Source organism: Lithobates pipiens, unplaced genomic scaffold, assembly GCF_037356315.1.
Source record: "Lithobates pipiens isolate NorthernLeopardFrog02 unplaced genomic scaffold, aLitPip1_a1.2 Scaffold_8, whole genome shotgun sequence".
Classification (NCBI taxonomy): Eukaryota; Metazoa; Chordata; class Amphibia; order Anura; family Ranidae; genus Lithobates; species Lithobates pipiens.
Window position 1 is genome coordinate 231,353,677 of NW_027507903.1, and position 21,282 is coordinate 231,374,958.

At 40.7% G+C, this 21,282-nt stretch overlaps 1 protein-coding gene across 5 annotated transcripts in view; it reads right to left on the reverse strand.

Moving 5' to 3' along the window:
- The window catches only part of SYT1 (synaptotagmin 1), an 834,437-nt gene that overhangs the window by 386,407 nt on the left and 426,748 nt on the right, over positions 1–21,282 (reverse strand). For 4 of the 5 annotated variants that reach the window (XM_077473912.1, XM_077473913.1, XM_077473909.1 and 1 more), the window contains one exon: positions 21,108–21,172. The exons of the other annotated variant lie outside the window; for it this stretch is intronic. The gene's annotated coding sequence lies outside the window, so the exon portion shown is untranslated. The remainder of the gene's footprint in view (positions 1–21,107; positions 21,173–21,282) is intronic. 5 annotated transcript variants of the gene reach the window in all.

Genomic DNA, 21,282 nt, shown 5'->3' on the forward strand with positions numbered 1-21,282 from the left:
TACAATTAAATATTAAAGGATGAATATTATTTGGAGACTGTTGCTGTAACAATCATTTCCTGCATTTTAAAAAGAAAATGTATCATTAGAGGTCATCTGTTTATGCAGGAAAAAAAAGATAATTTACTAATGCGGTTGTGTATTGCAAAAAATACATTAATGTTCTGAAATTTTTAAATCCGAACGCAAAAAATATTGGTTTACATTACTTTTCCATAAGTTCCATTTCAAAAACTAGCCTCTGTGACAGTAGGAGGTTGGGACTGTGTACATTTATTGTCCAATAAGAAGGGAGATGACACAGGAGGCTGCAAAGCAGGAACAGTGTGGATGATTTACTAAAACAGAGGGTGGAAAAACCTGGTGCAGCTGTGCATGGTAGCCAATCAGCTTCTAATTTCAGCTTTTAAGCTTTGACAAGAAAACCTGACAGCTGGTTGGCTTCTATGCAGAGCTGCACTAGATTTTGCAATCTCCAGTTTTAATAAATCGACCCCAGTATGACTATGGAAACCATAATGCAGTCTGGGTAGTGTGTGAACTGCATATGCGCCTGAACCTTAATATATGTAATTTCTTTGCCTTGATATTTCTTAACTATAAGGTCCTAAAAACACAGCCATTGTTTTATGCCAGACTTAAATGCATTAAATTGAGTAAACATTGACTAATTATTTACTAAGTATTAGGTAGCTTTAAAGCGGAGCTCCACCCTAAAGTGGAACTTCCGCTCATTGGAACCCTCCCCCTCTCCGGTGCCACAATTGGCACCTTTCAGGGGGGAGGGGGGTGCAGATAACTGTATAGTACAGTTATTTGCACCCACTTACGGCATAGATAGCCACAGATTCTGCGGGTATTTACGCCACTTCCTGCGGGTCCCCCGCTGTGTGCTGGGAAACACACTGATCCCAGAGACAGCGGGGACCATCCTTATTGCGCAGCACGACTCGCGCATGCACAGTAGGGAACCGGGAAGTGAAGCCGCAAGGCTTCACTTCCTGATTCCCATACTGAAGATGGCGGTGGAAGCACCCGAGAGCTGATCGAGAGATCGGCTTCGGGTGCCGACATCGTGGGCATGCTGAGCGGGTAAGTGTCCTTATTTTAAAAGTCAGTAGCTGCAGTATTTGCAGTATTTGTAGCTGCTGACTTTTAAAAACAAAAAACGGCGGAACTCCGGCTTTAAGAAACAGCACTGTCTAAAGCTTGAAAACATGTTCTATAATCTAGTTTAAATCTACAGCCAAGATGCCTATTATAGTCCAACTTTGAGCTAAATTAAAAAAAAATTATACCCAAGCAGCAGGAATATAAAAAATGCAATTCAGTCTGCACCACTCAACTCCTTATAACATACAGGGGTTGAGTTACTAAAACTGGAGAGTCCATGTCGAGTCAAGCTGTGCATGGTAGCCAATCAGATTCTACTTTAGCTTGTTCAAATAAACTTTGACAAAAAATGGAATCGAACTGGCCTCGATTTTTCACTCTTCAGTTTTAGTAAATCAACCTCACAATGTCATTTAACCCAGAAAAACAGGGCATCACTGAACCCTCACTCCCAAAGGGGGTGTCACCACATCATCCTGCAATCACAGCGTAATGATGCAGAGAATGTGCTTACATTATCATATCCGCACACCTCTCAGTAAAGAATGCCAGTATCTGTTTGTCACTTTAGCAGCCTGAAGCCATGTGAAAAGGGGAACTATGAAAGAAAGCATAAAATAATTGCTGAAGGCAGTCTCCTGGACAGCAGAGGGGGTGATTGGGTCTAGGAGTTAGGAATTGGACTTTAAAATCTGTATTCAGTGTTCGTACACGGAAGCTGAAATGTGCTTGCTAAAAATTATGTTTTCGGTATAGTATTTGCAGAAAGTATATAAAAACCAAGATAAAACAATGCATGTGTGCTTAGGGCTGAATTTTGAATTCTGAATTATTTGCTTGTTTCAACTATTATAGTTTTGTTGATTATTTAAGTACCTTCCACATCCTGTGGTCAATTGTGAAAAAAAATAAATGAGTAAATACAAATAAAAACAACCAAAACAATGCAGAGAAGATAAACTCAATCCTCAAAAAACTTACAATTTTATTTAGTGTCTGAGATTTAGGGAGATGTCATGCCTAGGGACAGCATAATGCAGCCACACAAATCATCAAAGTTTGGTGTAGAGCCTTTGGTGTTTGGTTGTATAAATCAGCTCTAAGACCAGCCATAAATGTCCACTGACTTCACATACCAATATCTGATTGATCTATTATGCTGTGTACATTCATTATTTATATTTGTACAATTCTTTACACTAGAACCACGTACACACGATTGGATTTTCCGATGGCAAATATGTGATGACAGGCTGTTGGTGGAAAACCCGACCATTTGTATGCTCCATCGGACAATTGTTGTCAGATTTTCCGCAGACAAATGTTGGATGGTAGGCTTTAAAATTTTCTGTGAACAAATGTCTGTGGTCTGATTTTCCGAGCGTGTGTACAGAAGTCAGTCAGACAAAAGTCTCCCAAAATGCATCACACATTCTCTTCTTCTTTATTTAATGGGATAATAATGAAGCTGCTGTGCTGTTGATACTGATGGAGTTATGTCAAACATATTTTAAAAGGCTTTTATTTTCTAGTGATATCAAGAATAATATTATTATGCTTTTTTTTTTTTTTGTTGGCACGTTACCACAACACCATTATCCCAGAGTTTTTAAGATCGAAGATACAACTATGTTGGTGTTCCTTGTCAATTTTACATTGTATTTTTTTTTAAATGTAACTAACTATTCCCATACTGTCATTTGAAGTAAAACACATAGCCAAGTATTATTCTACACAATTATTTTATTGTGCATTAAAAAAAGAAAACAATTAAAATTAGACATGCTATCTGCCAATAGAACCAAAAAGTTCATTCTATGTATCCAAAGATATAGAAAATATACCAAATCAAATCATTATTCAACCAAAAAATAAAATAAAAGCCTCATGCATGTGTCCTTGTTAATATAGGGGGACAACAATGCCAAAAGTTGGTGAAAGCAAGGGTCTGTCATCCGGAGATAATTCCGAAAATCATCTGGATTATTCTCCTGGAGCTCCTGCAGCAAAGGCATATGACATAATTGGTCCTGATTAACCACTTCCTGCCCAAATACGTCATATGGCGTATTTGCTTTTCAGTGGCAATATCTGAATGATGCCTGCAGCTACAGGCATCATTCAGATATCTTTGTTTTCAGCCAGTGATTCTGTGCACCATAAGAATGATCAAAGTAGCAGTTCCACTGCTTGATCATTCTTACATCCTACCTCCCACCACCATCCGGTGCTTCCCCAGGCTCTCCCGTGCCATCAGGGACCCAGTGAAAGAATCAGACAGCGCTGGATGACAATACTAGAGATTTCTGGTGACCAGACGACTGAGGGAGACCCGGACGCGATATTATGATATCACATCTGGGCCGCGAATGTAAACAAAGCCGCGATTGCGGCTGATAAGCATAAAATTGTGGATTTTTTTCCCAATCTCATGCTTTCCAGCCTGGAGGAGAGATGTGGGGTTTTGTTGTCACGAACGATTCCTATTACAAGGAATGTTTACATTCCTTGTAATAGGAATAAAAGTGATCACATTTTTTTTAAAACAAAGTGTAAAAATAAAAAAATTAAAGTCAAATAAAGAAATTTAATAAAAATAAAATAATTTAAAATACCCCTGTCCCCGGTAGCTCGCGCTCAGAATCAAACACACTCGCAAGTCCCGCCCACATATGTAAATGCTGTTTAAACCACACATGTGAGGTATCACCACATGCATTAGAGTGCGAGCAACAATTCCAGCACTAGACCTCCTCTGTAACTCTAAACATGTAGCCTGTAAAAAATGTTAAAGCGTTGCCTATGGAGATTTTTAAGTATCAAAGTTTGATTCCATGAGTGTTTGCAATTTTAAAGTGTGACATGTTGGGTATCTGTTTACTCAGTGTAATATCATCTTTCACATTATAGAACATTGGGCTAACTAACTAACTAACTAACTAACTAACTGTTTTGTTATTTTTTAAATCATGAAACAGTTTTTTTATTAAAAAAATGCGTTTGAAAATTGTTGCGCAAATACCGCGTGAGATAAAAAGTTGCAATGACTGCCATTTTATTCCCTAGGTTGTATGCTAAAATAATGTATAAGGTTTGGGGGTTCTGAGCAATTTTCTAGCAAAAAAATATGATTTTTACTTGTAGGAGAGGAGTGCCAGAATAGGTCTAGTAGGGAAGTCGTTAATAAAGCAACCCATTTTTGGTCCAAGAAATCCTCCTCCTGCTTTTCCTGAACTGGACTTTGGTCAATAAATCCAAGGCCAATAGTAAATAATACGTTATCTTCTCCAATTCCACAACATGTCTTGTTGACAAACGGCCATTCAGAAACGAACTGAAAAGCATGAAATGAAAAGTGCAAACTGAAAGGTGCTACATAAAAAGTGCAAGATGAAAAGCATGAATCAACACTCACCAAACTTCTACTAACATGAAATTAGCCAAAGGAGCTCAAAGGGTGGTGCTAAAGAGCTGAAAAACCATGTAGTAAGTCACTACGTTCGTGTTTGTTGGCCGACAATTCCTTGCTGTTTGTATGTAAGACGAAATCCAAGCACACGGCTTCGGACAAAGCCTGAGGTTTTGTCAGCAGAAAATCAGATCATGTGTACAAGGCTTTACACATATATTACATTCAGACATTTATAGACGGTTAAAACAGAATATGTGTGTAATGGAAACACAAAATATTGTTTTTAAATTAAAACCACTGGAAATGGCTGAATGTAAACAAGTAACACTTTCCTTGTAATGGGATATCAGCTTACTGTATATTCAGCCCAGAATCTGATATCTGTCTGTGACAATCAGGCAATTAAGAAGTCCAGACAATTGAGATTATTGACCTGTACGATTTTCTACAGCATGAACATGTTCTGTATGCATGCATACAACACACTTAGGCTGGATTCACACCTATGCATTTTTAGTGCTTTTTGCATTTTGCAGATTTGCAATACAGAACATGTTCCATAGGAAACCATGTTAACTGGACTGTAGTGCAAATCTGCAAAATGCAAAAAGCACTAAAAATGCATAGGTGTGAATCCAGCCTTAAGGGGGCTAAAAAATTACACTCAACCAAAAAATGTACAAAAAAGATTTTCAAATCGATCTCTTTATATATTAAGATTTTTTTTCTACAGATGTTCTAATTCTAAATTGTGATTATGCTGCAGGGCAAGTTTAGATACAAACAGTGCATAGCGAAATTCTTCAGAGGCACCAGTGACTTTTGAGATCAATTAGTTATTAACCATTTTAATGCAAGTTATTATAGAAGTATCATTACATATTTTACTGGTTTAATACAGGGGTCTTCAAACTACGGCCCTCCAGTTGTTCAAGAACTACAATTCCCATCATGCCTAGTCATGTCTGTGAATGTCAGCGTTTTACAATGCCTTATGGGATGTGCAGTTCCGCAACAGCTGAAGGGCCTTAGTTTGAAGATTCCTGGTTTAATACCATAGGGTACCAAGTGCTATAGCACGTGGTTCTGCTCAAATTCATCCCTTCATTTTTACGCAGCGTGGTCAGACAAGTTTTCCCACCATATCCAACAATGCTGCTAGAAAAGAGACAGATTTGTGAATGACAAATTTGACAACTCTAGTCTCTGGTAGCGTGGACTCCTGAAGAGACCAATGCTGCCATTTAAAAAAAAAATAGAACTTCACAAAAAAAGTTTATCTGGGCTGCTTCTACAGATCTACAGCCCAGTCAATGGATGCTGCAGGGATGTGTGAGCTTTCTGTTTTCTGAATGAGAGATCAGCAATGTCAGATTGTGTTATACGTGGCACCAGTTCATAGATCATTCAGAGTTGTGGTTCTTTGCAATTTATCTGGAGCTGCTTGTACAAAAAAAGGAAAACAATTCTACACACAGAGCTAAAGCACTGAATGATATTTTACGATTATGAAGGAACGAACAGCACTGCTTGTTCTTTCATGATAGTGAAAGCACAATAAGTTTAAAGGAGGGGCTCTGTGCTGACTGTACCTCCCCCCACAGTGATGCCCATAATTTGGGCATCAAAAGGGGTAGAGCTTCAGACAGCATGTAGGGGTATGTTAGGGGACAGCATAGCCACAGATCAAGATGGGAAAAAGTGCTCTATTTTCACATGGTCCCCCCGGGGAGTTCAATAAAAAAATAAAATAAAAATAATGATCATTCTTTTTTAAAGTCTCTAATACGCTATATTTGCCAAAACATGGTTGATTTCACAGTTACCTTTTTCCACAAAAACAGCATGCTTGACACTCAGGCTTAGTCAATTTTTTTATTGTATTCATTTATAAGCCAACTTAAACGTGGGCACCAAAATAAAAATCAGCTTTAACTTTCATACTCACCTCCTTTCTAGCACTGTCTCTTTGCCGCTCCTCTTCTGTGTTAAATGATGCTCAGAGTCTTTCAACCCGCTTCTTGTAAGCCCTGAGCATCAAGGCTCTGCTACCGACCTTGAAATCACCAGAGAATGCTACAGACAGTGACTTTATGTAATTATGCCCTGAGTGGGACTTTCTCATACAAATCAATTTTTTACAGCAAATTTTGTTCCACCTCCCTCATCTCTTTTGGCAAAACAGCATCCTCATGCTGAAAACTTTCAAGAGCCAAAATGAATGGTACAAGCAAACCTGGGCAAGTGGTGATGTCACTTCTCCAGTCATGTGGCAGTGCTTGGGCCAAGTGATTATTTGCTAGACGCCAAGCACTGTCATAGTGGGAGGTCATGTTCTCCTCCATACTTGAAGTGTCAGGTATTTTGTACAGCTACGGAAGAGGAACAAACAGGGGATGACCATTGGTCAGGTGAGTATAGATGGGTTGGGGCACTTGTAGAGATACTGTAATTTTGCCAGTGTTTCTTTTAAAAGGCAAAGATCTTCCATGTGTAATTATTGTATTTATTTTAATACAAGGCTTAATCAGTGCCATGCAGTGTTTGTGTTTGGTGTTAACAGCTGTTCACCCATTTTTATTTATGCATTTATTTATTTCATCCACTGCTTGTAATCCTTTATTATACCATTCAAAGTTTGCTTGTGTAATATAATGAGTGAAACTATATTTAAATTATTGATTGTGTTTTTCCACATATTATTTCACTCCCAAATTTTAAATTGGTGTTACTATGACTCTACTTCAGAAGCCTGGCCATTGTCAGGTCACCTTGGGGCAAGGTGACAGGTGCACACCGTAGGGATCAGGAGTGCACCGCAAGGTTGTGGACCCTACGGCTGACTGCTGCAGACGGGGGACAGATCCCACTGAGGTTAGAGCGTAAGATTCCCTGGGGCATGGAGTCTAAGAGCCAGCAGGTATTCACCAGCGCCTCTAGTGGTGAGGATGGACTTGGCTGCAACTGGCTCCAGGTCGCGACCCCCAGGGTCCCCCAGCTCACACCCACAGTAGGCAACAGGAGGATAGGGATGGTGAGGGACAGACAAAGCCAAGGTCGGGGCCACAAGCAGACAAGAATAGTCGGGGACACGCCAAAAGGTCAGGATCACAAGCAAACAGAGATAGTCAAGACACGCCAAAGTCGGTAACGGAAAACAGTAGAAGCGCACACGGCAGAAACCAGGAAGCCAACACACAAAGGAATACACAATGGTTGATCAGCACTGAAAGCCTGCAGTGCACAGGTAAATATAGGGCTTCCTGATAGGGCCTGGGGTGGAGCCATGCTTAGAGGAGAGGTTATAAAAACCACCAGGTGGAAGTGGCTGGCCTCTTAGTCTGAACACATGAGGGGAGGTAAGCAAACACAGGAAGATCACTGCATAACCATGACAGTAACCTCCCTCTTACGAGGCCTCCCCCTCCCCCGCCTGGGTCCAGGCTTAAAGGAAAACTCCAGATGGAACCTCCTTAACAGACAGGGAGCAAAGATCTCAGATGCAGTGATCCAAGACCTCTCCTCAGGGCCCAACCCTTTCCAAAGTACGAGGTATTGAAGAATGCCTTTACGGAGCCGGGAATCCAAAACTTGACTAACCTTGTATTTTAGATTATCCTCAGAGACCGAAACAGAGGTAGGGAGAGGACGAGAGGACTTGAGGACTAAAGGCTTCTTAGGAATGGATAAGGGCATGAGAAGATCAGGAGCCTGAGCAGGGTCCCCCAGACCCTTAAAGATGAGCTGGGCATCCATAACAGGACCACCAGACTGGGCAGAGGTCAGTGGATCCCTGAGGTTGGGTTGGTTAGAAGGTGACATTTCACAAGAGTCAAGCTGGATAGCTGAAACACAGAGTGCAGAGAACCCTGAGAAAAAGATTGAAAACCCCTCCTGGCCGAATTAGGTATTCTATCTAAAGGATGGATTGAGCCTCTTAAACGGGTTTGAACGGACATAGTAGCAGTATGGTGAGGCCAGGTCACAGACGGTCCTGAACAAAAAGCAGGAAGCTCATTGGGCATGGGCTCGACTGGCATAACTGGTGCAGAGGCCGACTGAATAGTCTTGTCAGGTGTAGCGACCATCTCAATCGCATCACAGGGCATAGCAACTGTGGAACTTGCAGACAAGTTAGCCTGGCTGTGCGTCCAAGGGAGATTAGGGACATGCAAAGGAAAATATTTATGCAAACTGGAGTGGATGATCGACTCAGGTTCATAGGTGGGCCCCTCATCCAGAGTACCACATGAGCTAGAGAGTGCATCAGTCCGACTATTGCAGGACGCATCCCAGAGATCGCTATATACAGCGGTAAGACCAGAAGATACTGGGATGGTGGTAACAGGAAGTTTCTCTTTTGGGGTACCCTTGAGTAGGCAGGAAGAGGAACAGGAGGAACCCCAAGCCAGGATCTGTCCAACAGACCAGTCAACATGTGGAGAATGGAGCCGTAACCAAGGAAGACCTAATATGATAGGAGATGAAGCCTTAGGTAAGACAAGGAAGGATATCCACTCCTGGTGGAGAGTCCCTACTGACATCTTAACAGGAAGAGTCTGGAAGCGGATATGGCCCCCTGGGAGAACCGTGCCATGAATCGCCAAGACCACCAATGGCGTTGTAAGGGGCAAAAGGGTAAGTCTCATGGAGGATGCAGTTTCCCAATCCATGAAATTGGCAGCGGCTCCGGAATCCAGATGTGCTGAGACCGAACGAGAGGAAGCACCGACATGAAGCAACACAGAAAGGAGAAGACGAGAAGGTGAAGGTGATATTTCAGGGTCTAATACTCCACCTTCCAGATGTATTAGCCCTGAGCTTTTTTTCCGGACGAAGAGAACAAGTATCACGGAAATTACCTTTGGCCCCACAATAGAGGCATAGGCCCAGAATTCTGCGCCTAGCACGTTCTTTGGGAGATAATCTAGTCCAGCCCAACTGCAAAGGGTTCCTCAGTAGGCAGGGGGTGCTCCTCAGATCGAAGAGAAGGGACCGGGGGCTCAGGCTGCCTAAAGAACGGGCAGTGCTGGCGTCTTTTTCCATGGCCCTCTCCTGACAGCAAATATCGATCTGGTTACACAAGGTGATGACACTGTCTAGATCAGCAGGAAGGGATCTCCCCTAAATGCAGTGGTGGCTGGACCTGAGGCGGATAGCAGTTTGGCGTATGTCCTTCCACCACCAAGGATTGCAGGGCACTTCAGTTTGCCTCCTGTTGCTAACTCCTCCTACTCCGCTTCCTCATTTTCTACCGCCTCCTCATCCAGTCAGCGTAACACCTTTACCACCAACTTCAGCACAGCTGGGGTAAACGATAGCAGGCAGTTTTAAAACGTTCCTGTTTGGGGGAAAAACCCCACACCACGCAAGATTTGTGGAGGGACATCAGACTAATGAGTGGTTGGTGGCAGTGAGCCTCAAGCCCGGCCTGGTGGTGTGCGATAATGGGCGAAATCTCCTAGCAGCTCTGGGCCTAGCCTGTTTGATGCACATCTCTTGCCTGGTGCATGTGCTGAATTTGGTTGAGCAGAGGTTCCTTAAAAATGACCCCGATATGCCAGAGCTGCTGTAGAAAGTGTGGGCTGTCTGTGCGCACTTTCAGCATTCTCACCCTGCTGCTGCTCACCTATCAGCGCTGCAGCGTAACGTCGGCCTTCCCGCTCACCACCTCATTTGTGATATGCCCACAAGATGAAACTCCACCTTGCACATGCTGGCCAGACTGTGCGAGCAGCAGCAGGTGATAGTGGAGTTTCAGCTGCAGTACGCACGCGTGAGTCGCTCTGCGGAACAGCACCACTTCACCACCAATAACTGGGGCTCCATGTGAGACCTGTGTGCCTTGTTGCGCTGTTTCGAGTACTCCACCAACATGGCCAGTGCAGATGACGCCGTTCTCAGCGTTACTATCCCAGTTCTATGCCTCCTTGAAAAAATACTTTGGGCGATGATGAAAGAGGATGTGGAGGAGGAGGAAGAGGGGCCATTTCCAAGGCTTTCAGGGCAGTCATTCACAAGTGGCTCCAAAGGTGGGTTCCTGCACCAACAAATGCCAGGTACACAATTGTCCAGCAAGGGCACAGTTCCGGAGGATGACGAGATGGAGGATGAGGAGGAGGAGATGGAGGCGGAGGAACCATGTTCACAGCAGGGTGGCACCCAGACCAGCTTATGGCCATCACTGGTGCATGGCTGGGGGGATACAGAGGACACAGACGATACACCTCCCACAGAGGACAACTTTTCGTTGCCTCAGGGCAGCCTGGCACACATGAGCGATTACATGCTGCAGTGTCTCTGCAATGACCGCCGAGTTGCCCACATTCTAACTGGTGCTGATTACTGGGTGGCCACGCTGCTGGATCCCCATTACAAGGACAACGTACCGTCCTTAATTCCCTCACTGGAGTGTGATTGTAAGATGCACGAGTACAAGCTGGTAGACGCGCTGCTGGTGGCATTCCCACCTGACAGCGGCGGTACGGTGGAAGCACAAGGCGAAGGCAGAGGAGGAGGAAGAGGTCGCCAACGCAGCCGGGGCACCGCCAGTACCTCAGAAGGCAGGGTTAGCATGGCCAAAATGTGGAAAAGCTTTGTCAGCACGCCACAAGAACCAGCACCACCAGCTGATATGAAACGTCTTAGCAGGAGGCAGCATTTCACCAACATGGTGGAGCAGTATGTGTGCACACTCCTACATGTACTGAATGACGGGTCTGCCCCTTCAACTTCTGGGTCTCCAAATTGCGCACATGGCCTGAGCTTGCCCTTTACACCTTGGTGGTGCTGGCCTGCCCTGCAGCCAGTGTATTATCTGAACGTGTATTTAGCACGGCAGGGGGCGTTATCACAGACAAGTGCAGCCGTCCCGAGCCAATGTGGACAAGCTCACATTCATTAAAATGAACCGGGCATGGATCTCACAGGACTTATCCATACCCTGTGCAGAATAGACATGTATACCGGCCTTACCCAGCCATTGTTGTATTTTTGATCTTTCGCAGTCTTTTGGGGTGTACCCTAATTTAAAAAAAAATTAATTAAAAACAAAAACCAGTGTTGGCTACCTCATTCTCCTCCACCGCCGCTTCCACCTACACCGCCACATCCACCGCCACCTCAACCTCTTACTTCATATGGACCTCGTCCTCCTAGGTAAAGATTATTATTTTTATGTATTTTATGTTATTTTAAGTTATTTCCCTATCCACATTTATTTGCAGAGCACTTGCCATGTTCTTAACATTTTGCTGCCATTTACAGCCCTCTAGCCCTTTCCATTACTTTTTTAGAGCCATTTTAGTTCTCAAAAGTTTGGGTCCCCATTGACTTCAATGGGGTTCGGGTTCAAGGTTAAGTTCAGGTCAAGTTTGGGTCAAGTTTGGGTCCTGAACTTGAACTTTTTTGCAAAGTGCGGTCGAACCCGCCGAACCCGAACATCCAGGTATCCTCTCAACTCTACTGCTGATAGCTGCTAGAGTAAAAAGCTCTAACCTGAGATTTTTTAGAAATTAGGAAATTATCAGTCATTTGTTGAAAAGTGTTAAATATCTCCAAATAACAATTGCTTCAGGTGCAAAATGGTTAAGGGACACCCTTAAAATCTTTGCATCCCAGATCTTTAATATCATACTAAATAAAATCCCCAGTTTGCACAGAGAAGAATTAAGGAAGCCTCACATGATATGAGCAAAAAACTTTTCCTGTTTCTGTTCTACTAAGCCATGCACAGAAGCTAAGGAGTATTAGAAAAAAAGCTAAGACCCTTTTCACACCAGGGTGTTTTGCAGGCACTATAGCGTTAGAAATAGCGCCTGCAATCCGCCCTAAAAAGCTGCACTATTGGGCTTTCACACTACAGCGGTGCGCTGGCAGGACATCAGGGAAAAGTCCTGCCAGCAGCTTCTTTGGAGCGGTGAAGGAGCGGTGTGTTTACCGCTCCTCCACCGCTGCTCCCCATTGAAATCAATACCGCCGGCAAAACACCGCTATTGCGGCGTATTGCCGGCGGTTTTAACCCTTTCTTGGCTGCTAGCGGGGGGTAAAAGCGCCCCGCTAGCGGCCGAAATGTGCCACAAATCTGCCGCAAATCCGGCGATGAAACGCAGCTAAAAATAGCGGCGTTTTACCGCCCAAGCTATGGGTGGTGTGGTGTGAAAGGGGTCTAAGTGTGGGCGGTAAAGACATATGAGTACCATAAACACACTTATTTTCATAGGAAAATATGTTGTCTTACTAAAATTGTAATATGGCTACATTATTTGTTATTTGTATATGTTCTATATAATTTGTATATTTAATATGTACATACAATCTAGGTTTAAAAAAATCATTTATTTTTTATTTTGAAAAACAAAATAATTATTTTTTTAAAAACAGAACAGTTGGCATGTACAGTATATCACAGTATTAACAGGACAGCACTATAAGATGGATTTCTCAACATGTTTCACCCATAAGTCGGGCTTCTTCAGGGGGGCTGTCCAGTTTTGAAGTACAAGCCTTCTGTATCACCTAAAATGGGTCCAAATGTCACAACACTCTCTAGACGGCTAACAGCGCCAGATGAACCATATGTGAGAAGCAGCTACAGGGGGAATAATGGGACCAGAAATACAGACTATGCAATAAGTTTAATTCCAAGGTATTTTATAGTGCTATCAGTAAGCTCTAATATTGATCTCCAGAGCTAATATTATCTAACAGCATAGCATATCCCAAGCTGTTAGCTCTCTAGAGAGTGTGACAACATTTGGGCCCATTTTAGGTCATACAGAAGGCTTGTACTTCAAAACTGGACAGCCCTCCTGAAGAAGCCAGACATATGGGTGGCACATGTTGGGAAATACATCTTATAGTGCTGTCCTGTTAATACTGTATACTGTATATTAGTGTACTGTACATGCCAACTGTTCTCTTTTAAAAAAAATATATATATTTTGTTTTCCAAAATAAAAAATAAATGATTTTTTAAATGATATATTTGATATTATTTTTGCACCTACAAAATCCCAATATCCTCCTTGTTTATCTATTCAATCTAGGGATATGGTGCTAAAATAAAGTTAATGTGTCCACGATCGAAAAACTTCTCTACAATCTAGGTTTGTTTCTGGTTGTCATTTGGAACCATACTTATAGAACCCTCATTTACTGCTTTGTAAGCATTGCTATGGGAGTATAAATAGCATCACACATTTAGGTTTAACACAGTTGCATAAGAACCAATTTATTTTTTTAATAATGACTATGAATATTACATGTAAATTATTACTGTATATAGCCTAGTTTACCAAAGCCAACAACCTGCTTTAAATATTTTTTGGTTTGGATTCTAAAAAAAATAGACAAACTCTCGTGAAAAACTATCTTCATATTGGCATATTATCTTCAGAGTTCCCAGCTGTAACTAAATTACTAAATCTCAGTAGCAATTCATTTTAGTGACTGCCCATTACTGGTTCTACTTTTCACAAGGTAATTAAAAAAAAATAAAAAAATAACTTATTTGATCAATGGGAAACTTTGTAGTTATAAAGAACCTGACCTGAGAAGCTCAGCTTCTCCTCCTGGAGCACTAGAAATGATTAATAGCATTAAGTTTGTGCTTTTGGCTGTGATCATCATGGCAGGGGGCAACACAGAAACCCTCCAGCGACTGGAAATGCCAGACATTTACATGGAGTTCTAAGATGGTATCGTAGAGTAGAAGGAGACCCACAGTTTCTATTTTTAATTAAAGATTAAAAAACATAGAAAGGCAATAGCCATCAGATTGACTAATATTCATGTAATAAAAGACAACCAGATTGGAATGAATGAATGAAGTGTTTACATGTACTGATATTAAAAATTAATATCTGAAAAATATAAAAGTACCTTAATTAAAGCTGTACAGTCCTAAAACCTTTCACTACTTCCCAAAGATGAACAGAATCCCTGCCCTAAAACAAAGATACAACTTATGAACTAGTATAGGTAATCGGCACTGTTTAATGACATACTGCATGTACTGTAATCTAAGTGGTTGTTCTCCTTTGGATAGGAGAATTATTTAAAAGTACTCACTTGAAAAAAAAAAAAAAGACCTTGAGATGAACACAATGAGCACACCCCACCTGTTTATTATTTCAATTTTTCATCCAGCAATGCTGTAATACCCAAGTGTACCCTACTCCCTTTTATTGTTAATGCAAAATGTGATGGGTAGTGATGCTGGAGTGTCTTTATTGTGGTTGTTACTTATTTAATTGTTGCTTATAGCCACCAAACAGAACCAAAACTGTCTTGATAATTAGAATATGATTGGTGATACAGGGTGCAATGATAGGCATTCATAGATACATGTCTACTGACTCTACGAGGGAGTCTGTGTGTTCTGTGGATATAGTGGAACTCCACCAAAATGCAAACCTGCATAGGGGACTAATTGGTTTTACTTTTTTCTTGGAATTGCACCGGTTTCGGTCTGACAAATCAAATTAGATTAGTACAAAATCAATAGCAAAATATACCAAAAGAGTTGCTGTGTTTTTAAAATATACCTAACATATATTATGTAAATGAAAGGCCTAAATAAAATGTGTGTGTGTGTGTGTATATATATATATATATATATATATATATATATATATATATATATACACACTGTACATATATATAGCAACCGATAACACTTATTTTGTTAATTTCATTGTAGATGTCAAAATATATTAGCTCTGATTCATGAATATGTCATATTACATTCAAAATATAGAAGCTTGAGTGCTGAGTTGTCCATGAGACATGTCTCTCTGTCTTTTTGTATAAAGGAGCATATTAGGTGACTAGATGAAGCTATTTGTCATGTAGCCTTGCATTATTAAGGTTTATTTGTTCCACATATTTGTTGGCTCTTTTGAACCAGTCGAGAAACTCTTTCATTTGTCTAATTTATAAGCTTTCCCGGGCTTGCATTCTAGTAGTTTAGAAGTGTCACCAGCAATAACTATGAAAAATTGCAGTGTGCATCTTGCTCTCCTTTTCTTTTTGCAGCTTTACAGTCTATCCCAACTACCAAAGGGACTTCAGTTTCAAGATGTAACAAATCTAATTTAACCCTGCTGAATTTCAGTATCTATGCCTAATGGTCATTTTGTAGAGCTTAAACACATTTGAACTTGTGCTGAATCATTTATTGTAAAACAAAAAATTTAAGTAAAGCGATAAAAGTATTGCATTTAAAGTAAGTGGCATAATGCATCCATAGTTTGTTAAGGTCTAACCAAATGCCTATGATGTTTAGCCCCATTCAACTGCCCCAGGGGCTTAATACATGGTAACACCAGGTGCAGGCACACAAGCATGTTTATTTCCAGAGTTTTCTGGAATTGTTCAAAACCCAGACAGCTCTATGAATCAAATTCTGTCCAAAGAGTCAAAAAGTTGATGACTTTTTTGCTTCTCTCACCCAATTCGTATTAGTCAATGAGGTTTTAGAGGACATATTAGAGCATCACAAGCTTTGGTGTAACCAAGGTCTCTGCATATAATTGTAGGCAGTTTTCTGGCCTTTAGAGGTGCATGCTGTAGAATTCTGGAGAAAATGCAACAGCATTAAAATGACTACAGGTAAACCTTAACCACCTTACTATCATGCTATTGTAAAAAAAAAGGAGCACCATTAACCACTTGCCAACTAGCCGCCATCATTATACTGCGGCTACGGCAATCATAGCTGTACGTTGGCCTTTTAAGCAGGGATAGCAGGTGCGCTGCACTGCAGGGGGTGCCGATGACCGATGGCCATGCGAGATCGTGGGCACGGAAGCTGGAACAGTGACGAGTGTGTGTAAACACACAAATCCCTGTTCTGTGAGGAGAGGAGAGACAGACCTTGTGTGTTCCTACTAGCTAGGAATGATGATCTGTCATCTCATCTAGTCAGTTCCATCCCTTACAGCACACGAGGGAACACAGTTAACCCCTTGATCGTCCCCAGTGCAAGCCCCTTCCCTGCCAGTGACATTTACACAGTAATCAGTGCATTTTTATAGAATTGATCACTGTATAGTTGTCAACAGTCCCAAAAATGTGTCAAAAGTGTCCAATCTGTCTGCCATAATGTTGCAGTCCAGATAAAAATAACCGCCATTACTAGTAAAAAAATAATAAAAATGCCATAAATATATCCCCCATTTTGTAGACACTGTAACTCTTGCGCAAAACAATCCATATTTGCTTATTGCAATTTTTACTACCAAAAATATGTAGAAGAATACATATTGGCCTAAACTGAGTAAAAAAAATTGCCTTTTTTAACCTATTCTGGACAAACTGCCACAGTTATACTGCGGCAGGTTGGCTCCCCTGTGTGAGCCATCATAGCTGTACAGTCCCATCCCCCTACAGTTAGGACACACCTAGGGAACACAGTTAAACCCTTGATCACCCCCTAGTGTTATCCCCTTCCCTGCCAGTGTCATTTATACAGTAATCAGTGCATTTTTATAGCACTGATTGCTGTATAAAAGTCACTGGTCCCAAAAATGGGCCAAAAGTGTCCAATTTGTCCACCGCAACATCGTAGTGCCAATAAAAATCGATGATCACTGTCATTCCTAGTAAAAAAAATAATAATAGAAATGCCATAAATCTATACCCTATTTTCTAGATGCTATAACTTTTGTGCAAACCAATCAATATACGCTTATTGCGATTTTTTTTTACCAACAATATGAAGAATACATATTGGCCTAAACTGAGGAAAAAAATTATTTTTTTAACAAATTGGGATATTTATTATAGCAAAAAGTAAAAGATATGTTTTTTTTTCAAAATTTCGCTCTTCTTTTATGTACAGTGCAAAAAATTAAACCACAGAGGTGATAAAATACCACCAACAGGGATGTAAATTTTGTTTGGGTACAGCGTTGCATGAGCGCGCATTTGTCAATTAAAGTGACAGTGCCATATCACAAAAAATGGCCTGGTCATTGAGCAGCCAAATCTTCCGGGGCTGAAGTGGTTAAAAAAAATTGGGTATATTTATTATAGCAAAATGTACAAAATATTTTTTTTTCAAAATTGTTATACTTTTTTGTTTGTAGCGCAAAAAATTAAAACTGCAGAGATTATCAAATGCCACCAAAAGAAAGATCTATTTGTGATAAAAAAGGATGTCAATTTTGTTTGGGTACAGCATCGCACAACCATGCAATTGTCAATTAAAGCGACACAGTGCCTTATCACAAAATGTGGCCTGGTCATTGAGCAGCCAAATCTTCCAGGGCTGAAGTCGTTAATAAACAGCAATCTAGAAAGCACAGATGGTTGACCAGTGTGCCAAATTGTGATTGAGCTGTCATTAGACAGCCCAGATCACAGGCAAAATATACAGAGTCAATCAGAATGGCTCTGCACCAATGTGATCACTGTGAACAATAATGTTGATCACAAGTGTAAACACTTTAGGTAAACAAACACCAGCCCACCCCTATCTCTCACAGGGACTGATGATCACCTCTCACTCTGCCAGAGAGCGAAAGAGGGAGAGCCAGACTGCTGCTGAATTGGTAAATATGTCTCTAATATGTCTCTAATGAATGTGCCCCTAGTTATAATTAAGTACATTTGTACAGTATATCTATTCACAATAATTCTGCTCTCTTTGTGTACTACTTATGGACAGAAACTATGCACAGATTATATGCCAGACTTGCAATTCTTTTCGGTACGAATACAAATTTGGGTTATTCAGAGATTCGGATGTATCCGGATCTCCAAATGAAATAGTAATGAATGGGTCCGTTATGGATTTTAAAAATGGCATTGGACACCCTCAAAAATCCATACCAGACCCTTATTTGAGCATGCAGCCCGGCAGGTCAGGAAAGGGGAGGTGAACAAGCGCACCCCCGAACCATAACAGGCCACATGCCCTCAACATGGGGGGGAGGTGGAACCACTACCATTCACCAAAAAAGTGTACAAAGTGAATAAAGACAGCACACTAGTTTTTGACAAATCCTTTATAAAAAACAAAACAATATCCCCCGATGTAGAACCATCTCATGCTGCCTGCTGGACCTGGAAAAAAAAAAACTCCTCTCTCATTGAAGGCTCCCCACTGACTGCCTGATCCTCCATCTGACATTTCTTAAATAGGTAAGGGGCAGACTGACCCGATGAGGTCAGCGGGTAACCTCGCCCCCTTGTGACATCACTGACCGTAGCATGCACAAGGTTGCCCGATGATTTCATTGGGTGGCTCTGCCCCTTGCCTATTTAAGAAATGTCAGATGGGAGGAGTAGGCAGTCGGGGTGGAGCCTTTAATGAGACTGGAAGTTTTTTTTCTTTTTTTGGGTCTGGCAGTGCATCAGGCAGTGTGAGATGAATCTACATTGGGGGACATTGTTTTTTATTTTATTTTTTATTCAGTTTGTACACTTTTTTGCTGAATGGGTAGGGGCACTATATACCCCACAACCACTCAGGGTTGGGAGGAAGAGGCCATTGTCCCCATCAACATGGGGACAAGGTGCTTTTGGGTGGGTTGAAGAGCCCCGCTGCCCCAAAGCACCCCCCATGTTGAGGGTATGTGGCATGGTATGGTTCATGTGGGGGGCTTTGACTCCCCCCTTTCCTGACCTGCTGGGCTGCATGCTTGGATAATGGTCTGGTATGGATTTTGGGGGCACACGCTATTTTTTTTTAAACTTTGGTGTGGGGTTCCCCTTAAAACCCATTCCAGACCCTTGGTATGGATTTGGGTGGGACCCCGTGCTGTTTTTTTTTTCTGGAATTTTCTATTGCTGGCATTTTTTTGCTTACATTTCAGCTGTCAGTAGGGAAGCACACTGACAGCTGAAGAGTCGATTGTTAAGGACGTGGCGGCAGCTTCCTGGCTCACTGCTTAACAACCAGCTATTCTTCACACAGAATTTTAATTGGTCGATCATTTTTCAACCGATCTGAACCGATCTGAATTCGAATTGTGCCAAAAATTTGGAATCTGTCAGAAAATTAATAAACGAAACAAAATGTAACAAAAACAAAAAGTAAACAAATTCAGAAATGAATTAACAAAACAAAATTAGTACCACAACTAATCTATCCAAAACAAATGTTTCTGTTCAGCACATGCCTATTATACACATAGATTGTTAGTGACTTTTCATTGCTTCCCTTTTTAAATGCAGAGACTGTAAATATTGATCTGGCACAAAACCATAGTAAATCCGCTTCTATAGCCAGTGCATCAACTGAACCTAGGGTTGTAATGTTGTATTGCGTGTTCCAGTACATGTGTAAGTATGTGTTACTCCTCATAGAATGTATACCTCCCTTCTACATGTACATGTATTACACCTTTTCCCCTATAGAATACATTTTGGTCTAAATGTATGAAGAAAATGTTCTTGATATGTTCTGCAAAAAAAAGTAAGGGAAACAGACCTGTAGTCTTCTGGTTTACCCATAGACTCTACCCATAGGCTTTCAAGCTTAGCCAAGGAAAAGGTATAGTGGTCATGTGCCCACTACAAAAATTGACAAAATGGTATATAATCATGTGTGTCTGCAAATTTTCAGTTTTTAAGTTGGGTTTTACTTGAAGATTAAACTGGGTCTACAATGGATGTTCATTAAATTTATGAATAAAACATGTATCAATTATTACATAGGAATTATACAATATGAAAAACAGTTTTCCAAAAAATTAATAAAATGTTTAAATATTTCAAAGCATGCCTGTAAAACAAAATGGCTACAACCATTTTTGTGAATCAGCAAGGGAAAGACCTTAATCCTGATTTAATTTTATTTTGCAAATAACTTTTTCCATCCTTTTTTTAAACAATAGCTGCAAAAAGTTTTAAAAAGGACTGGTTTTAACTTTCACTATTATGTTGCATTTTGTATTTCTAGAAGAGATACAAAACGAAAGCATTTTTGGAAAATACTTATATGTGGCATACCTTTAAGCAATTAAAAGATAATATGCTACAGGCACAGCTGGCAAGCGTACAAATACCATCTGTTAGGAGCAACTATTTCAAGCCTGTAAAAGTTAGCTGTGCTGGAGTACAGGACAATATGGCAAAACAAAATGTCTTGAATACACTGATATACATTGTTAAATTTGTGCATAAAGATATTTGATGTCATTTGTGTTCACTATTTAATTTAATGGAATGTAAATAATACAACTAGTAGAAAATGTTCTTTGTTAGCAGGATTCAAAAGCAAGAATACAAAGGAAGGAAGACTGACTCTTCACTAATGAGCAATAAATTATTCAACTGGAAATAAAATTATGTTTTGTATTATATAAAAGTGCTGAACTATAACAAGAGCAGGCACCAGATAAACCAGACCAAGCGACTTTGTAATAGGATTACAATCTATTATGAATTCTATAAATAGTACAAACATCAGGATGCCTCATGGCTACATTAAGACAGCATGCAGCCCTTTCCAACAGGCAATGCTTTTTAATTTTATATAGTGGAATACATGGTATTAACATGAATTAATTTTCAAAGGCAAACATTCACTATTTCCATTTTTTTTTTAATAAAAGGCAAATTTTTACTATACCTTTTAAATATGATTGGTAAAATCCCTTCTTTGTTAAAGTTCCAGTTCAGAGTTTGATCTGCTCCCTATGCAAAGGAAAGATTAAAAAAAAAAGTTACATTTATAAAATATATAATAACCACAAAATTCCTCAATCTTTATTTTTCTCATTCAAGATCAAACTTAGGTCTGCTTC